Source organism: Eleutherodactylus coqui, chromosome 8 (genome assembly GCF_035609145.1).
Source record: "Eleutherodactylus coqui strain aEleCoq1 chromosome 8, aEleCoq1.hap1, whole genome shotgun sequence".
Lineage (NCBI taxonomy): Eukaryota > Metazoa > Chordata > Amphibia > Anura > Eleutherodactylidae > Eleutherodactylus > Eleutherodactylus coqui.
In genome coordinates this window covers 150,367,755-150,375,859 of record NC_089844.1, presented here as the reverse complement: position 1 = coordinate 150,375,859, position 8,105 = coordinate 150,367,755, and the positions used below count along the sequence as shown (strand labels likewise).

Sequence of the window (8,105 nt, the reverse complement as noted above, 5' to 3'; positions counted from 1 at the left end):
GACAGCGGGCACACAGCAGGGGTGGGGGCAGCATTGTGCTGCAATCTCCGGTCCAACTGCGGTCCTCCGTTGTAGGGAATGAGCACCGGCGCCGCTCTACAGCACTTGATAGTGCCCACGTGTTGGGCGATGTTCAGCGCTCCTCTGTGTCCCCTATGCTCTGCAGAGGACACAAAAGGGGCAGCGGAGCAGTGAGTGACACCTGGCCGTGCAGGAGCCGAGGATGAAGCATTCTTTTCGGTTCTTGGCATGCGGCCCCATACTTCTCTGTATGCGGCGGAGTGTCAACGAACATGGCTACGCGTGTCAGTGCTGACACGCGTGTCATAGGTTCGCGATCACTGTAATAGGGCACCCTCTACCACGACAAATTACTGTGATACCCCCCCCCCCCCCCCCGCCCTTGGCACATAAACAGTCACATACATAAGCCCCTCATTCCAAACTTACCCTTCAGCAGGGGGACGGTTGGCAGGTGGAAGCTGCTGTTCTGTTTATTTTCAGGTCTGTACTATCAGCGGGAGCCGTGGGGTGAGCGGACCGCGCGTTCTCGAGGACCCAACCAGCCGGCAAGCTCTACTGCGCCTGCGGGACGAGAAGAAGCTGAGATTTGTCGTATCCAAAGACAACGGACAGGTAAATACTAAAAATTTCTAATTGGGGTCAAATATAAAAAAATATTCCACTATCTTTGGGGGTGGGGGGGACTTATTTTTACGGCATGCACACTTTGACAAAAACAAAATAACTTTATTCTATGGGTCAGTACGATGACGACAATACCAGGCTTATATGGTTTGGTTTGTCTTTTTGAGGGATGTCCTGTACTTCCTATTAGCTCCATTACGGAGCACATGTGACTTTATGATTTACTTTATTTTCATTTTTCTCTTGGAGACAATTTGACCAAAAATATGCAATTCTGATGTTTATTTTTTTTTCTGACGACGTTCCATCATGTGAGATAAATAATACATTTCTTTGATTGAACACACACACACACATATATATAATTTTTTTTAAATATTGTATAAAAAAATAAGAAAGGGTTTTATTTTAACTTTTAATACCTTTTAGTTTTGCAGATTAATACAACTTTTTTCATTTTTTCACTATTTGTAGTCACCATAGGGGTTTTGAACTTGCGGTCTTTAGCTCGCTCATAGAGTATAATAAGATATCATAGTATTGCATTATACTATGTTTTGACAGGCAGTCTTTCCAGCCACACTACAGGCATGCCTTCGCAGCCATGCAACCAGATGGCACCTCATGATCTCATTGCAGGGTAGAAGTGGAGGGGCGTTTGGGACCCCGGAATAGTGATTGGGGCATTTAAATGCCATGGTCAGAAGTGATTGGGGCATTTAACCCCTTCCCGCTCCATGACGTACTGGTACGTCATGGAGCCGCGTGGCAACCTCTCTTCATACAGTGCGGGCGTCAGCTGTTTATAACAGCTGACACCAGCGGGCAATAGCCGTGCGGCCGATCGCGGCTATTAACCATTTCGGCATTTAAATCCCCCGAACGATGTTCAAGGGTCCCGCATTACGTCATACTGCAGGAGCGATCAAAGCATCGCATGTTAAAGTCCCCCAGGGGAACTTCAAAGTAATGTTTTTAAAAATCAATAAAGTTTTTTTAATTGTAAAAAAAAAAAAATTGTCGAAGTTTAAATCACCCGCCTTTTGCCATATATATTATTAAAAAATCTAAATCATACAATAAAAATATGTATTTGGTATCGCCGCGTCCGTAAAAGTCCGAAATATCAAAGTAGTGCATTATTTTTTCCGCACGGTGAACGTCGTCCAAAAAATAAAATAAAGAACGCCAGAAATGCACTTTTTTAGTTACCCTGTCTCCCAGAAAAAACGCGATAAAAAGCGATCAAAAAGTCGTATGTATTCAAAATTGGTACTATCAGAAACTACAGGACATCCCGCAAAAAATGAGCCCTTGCTCAACGACGTCGATGGAAAGTTATCGCGCGCACAAGATGACCGCAGAAAATAATTGAAAAAAATTAAATGTCTTTGAAAAAAAAAAAAAAGAGTAGTTTAGTAAAAAAAAACTATACAAGTTTGGTATCGCAGTAATCGTACCGACCCATAGAATGAAGTTATCATGTCGCTTGTGTTGCCGTTTGTGCGCCGTAGAAACAAGACGCACTGAAAGATGGCGGAATGTCGTTTGTTTTTTTTTCATTTTACTCCACTTAGAATTTTTTTTAAGTTTTTCAGTCCATTATATGGTACTTTAAATGGCACCATTGAAAAATACAACTCGTCCCGCAAAAAACAAGCCCTCCTACAGCGACGTCGATGGATAAATAAATAAAGGAGTTGCGATTTTTTTGAAGGGGGGAGGAAAAAACGAAAATGGAAAAAGAAAAAGGGGCCGCGTCATTAAGGGGTTAAATGCCATGGTCAGGAGTGATAACGGCATTTAAAGGGTTAACAGCCACGCTCAGTGTTCACGCTGTCTCCGTCTGACGCATTGTATGGCGTGGGATCGGCTCCACACAAACCACAAACTGTATTTAGGGCTTTTTGGGGGCAGATTTACTCAGCGACGTCGTACGCCGGTCTAAGGAAACATCGTGGCGGCGGGAAGCGTCCTAAATGTACAGAGCGCTCGCTCCTCCTAATACAGTTGGGGTATTTTCTGGTGTAAAAACAAATGCGATGGCCGTGAGCAGCCCCGCCCCCTCATGTGAAGCCACGCCCACTCCCTTAAAAAGTAGTGTGGCCAGTGTAAGAAAGTGTAAAAAGTCCCCCGCACGGCGCACAACATGCTGCGCAACATCATGTCCAGCTGTTGTACACCAAAACACTGAAGGCCTTCAGTAACTCTGCCCCACCACGCCCAGATGTGCCCATTTTACCAGCTACGCCATGTGTGGGCGAGGCCTCAGTGCTGAGGGAGGAGCTACATACCTGCACTTGTCATCTGCATGCTGTCCAGCTCAGCCGACACAAGATGGCCGCCGGGTGAGATCTCTGGACATTCTGTTGCTACGGTGATCTGCCATGTGCCGTCTCCAGGGCTGCCAGTGTTGTAGTGCATCAAGTTAAAGGCATTAACCCCTTAGTGACACCACCTAGTTTAGGCTTAAGGAGGCGACGATTTTGGGGGGGATTTTCATCTCCGCTCTTTAAAAGCCATAACATTGAGTCATATTTGGAAGGTCTTCGTTTTAGAGCGCTGCATTCAAAATCACATAACTTTATTTTTGACCAGTGGGGCTCGGTGACGAGGTGCAGTTTTCAATGGGACCACTTTGGGCTCCATGTGTTTTTTTTATCACTTTTATTGTGTTTTCTTGGGGAGGCAAAATGACCCAAAAGAATTTTAGTTTCGTTATTTTTTTGTGTGTTCATTTTTTTTACCCCGCTTGCCGTGCGGGATCAGAAGTCGGTTCCGTTTTTTGTACAGATCATTACGGATGCGACAATACCGAATGCGGGTTTTTATTTATTTAACAAAAGAGGAAAAGTGCGCAAAAGAGGTTTTTTATTACTTTTTTTTATTACGGATTTTTATTTTTCTCCCATTTTTTCTGCCGCTTTACTTTACTGCCATCCAGTAGAATTCACAGCTGATCGTCGGCTCTGACTGCATCTGTAACAAACCCTCAGCTGTGCTAAATAGAAGTTACCATATAATAGTAAGGCCCTCAGAGTAACGCTTGTAGGGAGAACGCGTCCGTAATATGGCGTAACGCGGCTAGTTGTCCTGCCGACCCCGTAAAGGACATAATAAGGGGCAGTACGGGCCAATTCCTTTCTTTGGGGGCCGTACGGTGGGGATCTATAATTATAATTAGCAGACCCCCACTACCATCAGCAACCAGACCCCCGGCTCTAACCTCGGACTCACAGTTTGCTGGGAAGGGGTTCCAGATCTCCAGTATTCCTGATTGTCAGCTACTTCATGCTAAAAAACACCAGCCACATCCAGAGAGAACGTCAAAGAGGGGTGATATGGGGGCATTATTACTACTGGGGTTACTAAGGGGGCCACTATTACTACTGGGGTCACTATGGGGCCACTATTACTACTGGGGTCACTATGGGGCCACTATTACTACTGGGGTCACTATGGGGGTATTATTACTACTGGGGTCACCATGGGGCCACTATGGGGGTATTATTACTACTGGGGTTACTATTACTACTGGGGTCACTATGGGGGTATTATTACTACTAGGGCTATTATGGGGGCATTATTACTACTGGGGCCACTATGGGGGTATTATTACTACTGGGGTCACTATGGGGTCCTTATTACTACTAGGGCCACTATGGGGACATTAAAACTACAGGGTCCACTATGGTGGCCATTATTACTACTGGGGCCACTATAGGGGTATTATTAGTACTAGGGCCACTAGGAGGGTATTACTACTGAGGCCACTATAGGGGCATTATTACTACTGGGGCCACTATAGGGGCATTATTACTACTGGGGCCACTATGGGGGTATTATTACTACTGGGGCCACTATAGGGGCATTATTACTACTGGGGCCACAATGGGGTTATTATTACTACAGGGATCACTATGGGGGCCATTATTACTACTTAGGTCACTATGGAGTATTATTACTACTAGGGCTACTATGGGGGCATTATTACTACTGGGGCCACTAGGGGGTACTATTACTATTGGGGGTGTTATTTTTACTGGGACACTATGTGTTTTTCTCTGGGACCCATTGCCTCCAGACTGACATCTGCCGCATCTCAATGCGGTGCAATTGGCTGCATGTGGTGAACAAAAAAAAGGTGCCCGCAGTGCGATTGGCCGTGTGTAGCGAACTATAAAAAAGGTGCCCGCAGTGCGATTGGCCGAGTGTAGCGAACTATAAAAAAGGTGCCCGCAGTGCGATTGGCCGTGTGTAGCGAACTATAAAAAAGGTGTTCGCAGTGCGATTGGCCGTGTGTAGCGAACTATACAAAAAGGTGTTCGCAGTGCGATTGGCCGTGTGTAGCGAACTATAAAAAAGGTGTTCGCAGTGCGATTGGCCGTGTGTAGCGAACTATAAAAAAGGTGTTCGCAGTGCGATTGGCCGTGTGTAGCGAACTATAAAAAAGGTGTTCGCAGTGCGATTGGCCGTGTGTAGCGAACTATAAAAAAGGTGTTCGCAGTGCGATTGGCCGTGTGTAGCGAACTATAAAAAAGGTGCCCATGGTGCAATTGGCCGTGTGTGGCAAACGAAAAAGAGAGGTGACCATGGCGCGATTGGCCGTAAGGTGCCCAAGGTGCGATTGACTGTGTGTGGTGAACAAAAATAAGGTGCCCATGGTGCAATTGGCCGTGTGTGGCGAATGAGAAACAAAGGTGCCTGCAGTGCGATTAGCCGTGTGGGGAAATGAAAAAAAGGTGCCCGCCTTGCGATTGGCCAAGTGTGGCAAAAAGAAGTTCCCGCGGTGCGATTAGCCATTTGTGGCAAAAAGCTGCCCCCCTTTTTGCCGCTTTATGTGTGACTGGAGTATAAGACATGATATAACTCAGGAATTATATGTAAGTGGTAAATTATACTCAAAGGGGTTTTAGCACTTCAGAGCTGTATTCCCTGTCTACAGAATAGGGGATACATGTCTGACTGCTGGGACCCTCAGCGACTCTGAGCCTGGTGCACCCAAATGCCTCACATGAATGGAGAGGCGATGTACAGGCATGACTACTGTCTCATTCACTTCTATGGGACAGAAGGAGATTGCCAAGGACAGCCATCTCCCTTCCTCCCATAGTAGCAGGGAACGGGGGAGCGGTTCAACATACGCACTGCTGCTCTATTCATATGGGGCATTCGGATGAGCTAGTTTCAGGATCGCTGGGAGTTCCAGCAGTTGGACCCCCAGTGATCAAACATATATTGCCTTTCGTGTAAAAAAGTGAAGAATGTCAGTAATGGGAAAGACCACATTAAAGGAGATTTCACATTTGGCACTGTGTAAATGAAAAATACATATGCATTTGGGTCATGGTCCCTTTAAATGAGTCATTGCTGTAAAGCTGCCTCTGCACATGATTATGTCTAATTCTACTCCTATTGTCTGCAGCTGATTCACCGAGCAGCATCGCCCCCTGAGGAGAAAGTGGAAGAGAAAACCATAGAAGAAAGCTGGAAGTAAGCCGTTCCGATGAAGGCCTCCCCCAAACGTCTGTGAAAAGCAACCTGCCCGGACTTGAGCGGTGCATTAGCAGCACCCGAGCCCGACCCGCCTGTCACAGGTCAGCAGAGGAACCGAAAGTGTCCTCACCGGTGGATATAATATCATATATAATATGCTATATCACATCTCTACTCCAGTCATACCCAAAGCTGCTAACAGAAATCTCCTGGTTTATTTCTACTTCAGACTACAACACCGGGGAAATCATTATTAAGCCCCGTATTTCAAGTGCTGGTCTTAATATTTCCAGCGGGGCATGACGCACCTAATACATGAGTAGGAGCACAACTCTTCATATATTAGGCACATCTCAGCTCCTCCATGCACCTAATCAGAAATGTATGCAGGATCCGATCTGGGGTTCATTTCTGGTATAGTTTACACCAGCGTATATTATACATAAATGGCTGTCTGTGCTAGCCACGCCCCCTTTCTGACAAGCCACGCTCTTTAAAAAATAATTGGTAGTCGTGACATAGAAAGTGAAAAAGTTGCAAGTTTTTGCTCAGATCCCCACGTGCAAAAAATTGCTGCTTTTTTGTGTGAGAAACTGTCGTCTAATCTTCTATGAATGTCCCTTAGGGAGCGTGAACGCTACATATTCCTAAATGCAACGCCCCTGAGAATCTGGGGGAGGCACAGCAGTTTGAAAAGAGTCAGATTTTTGGACGGATCGTGGACACCTTGGGAGAGTCAAAAAAATGTATTTTTCTTTTTGTTCCTCCTGCGGTGTCCAAGCTCTTTTCAAACTGCTGTGCACACGCTCTCCCCTGGAAGCCTATGGGACTGTGTTCGCACAGCGGTCTGAAATTGGTCCTATTTTTTTGACTGCGTGCGGACTTTACTAGGAGCAGGTGAGTGGAGCAGTGCAGGAGTAGGTGAGTAAAGGTAATACATCCCCCCTGACTCCCGTCGCCTCCCCACACACTATAACTTAGTGTTCAGTGCCGTTCGGAGTTGACCGGTTCCTTTTATAGCAAGAGATGGAGCGAAGGAGAGCCTGATTCTTTTCTTTCCATCCTTCCAGATGTCGCAGCTTCGAGCAGTGATCCTCCACAACCCCCTGCTGCTGAGAAGACCCCAATGTGCCTCACCGTACGGGAGACCCTCCTGCATTACTACACCCACAAAGCAGTTGTGCCCGACGACAAGACACAAGTGGCCAGACAGCTGCTGCTGGACTTTGTTAGCGAGCTACAGGACTTTCTGAAGGCAAAGCACCCCGAAATGCCTTTGTTCGCCATGCAGTTGCAGGGGTTCCCTGGGTAATGGCCTCCCCGTTACCAGTTTGGACCAGGCTTACGTATTGCTGCCTCTAATACTTGAACCGGCACTGTGGACCATCTCAATGACGCTCTATTTTGGATAATTAAAAGGGTTATTCTGGAGTATACAGTCTGGGGGCTTAGTCCATGGGACAGGTATATGTTGGGGGGCTACCTTTCTACCAGGATAATCGTGGAGTCCTTGCAGAAGACCATCACATCGTCCATTAACTGGCCATCGATCGGGACGGTCTTTGAGTGCAATGTTTGGCCGGTTGTTGTGCTCATGACCTTAGGCTGGAGGCTGAAACCAAAGACATTATCCTGCTGGCATACCCCCACTCTACCGCCCCGTCCGAAAACCCCTGGTGAAGGACCTTTTACCGCGAGGAGATTCTCCGCCTCCAGGGCCTAGACAGCAACGATTCAGAAGAAGCGCCTACACATGTTAAAGAATATCGGCCATCAGCGCTCAGAACTTGGCCAACTGTCTTTCACCCATCTAAGACGTGTTCTTCTCCATGTCAGTAATGACTCATCTGATTGGTCAGAGTCTAGTATAGCCGACCGTTTCCTACAGGTCATAGAGGCGCTCATCGGGTATCTGGGCAGCAGGACCCTCCCTTGCTATTTTAACGAAGAAGTCAATTTAT

General features: G+C 46.6%; 1 long non-coding RNA gene across 1 annotated transcript; it reads left to right on the top strand.

Moving 5' to 3' along the window:
* The first annotated feature begins 575 nt into the window (after positions 1 to 575).
* On the top strand, positions 576 to 7,870 carry LOC136577620 (uncharacterized). Its single transcript, XR_010786524.1, has 3 exons — positions 576 to 636; positions 6,074 to 6,245; positions 7,215 to 7,870. It is a non-coding gene; the product is annotated as an uncharacterized lncRNA (long non-coding RNA).
* Positions 7,871 to 8,105: the final 235 nt, after the last annotated feature.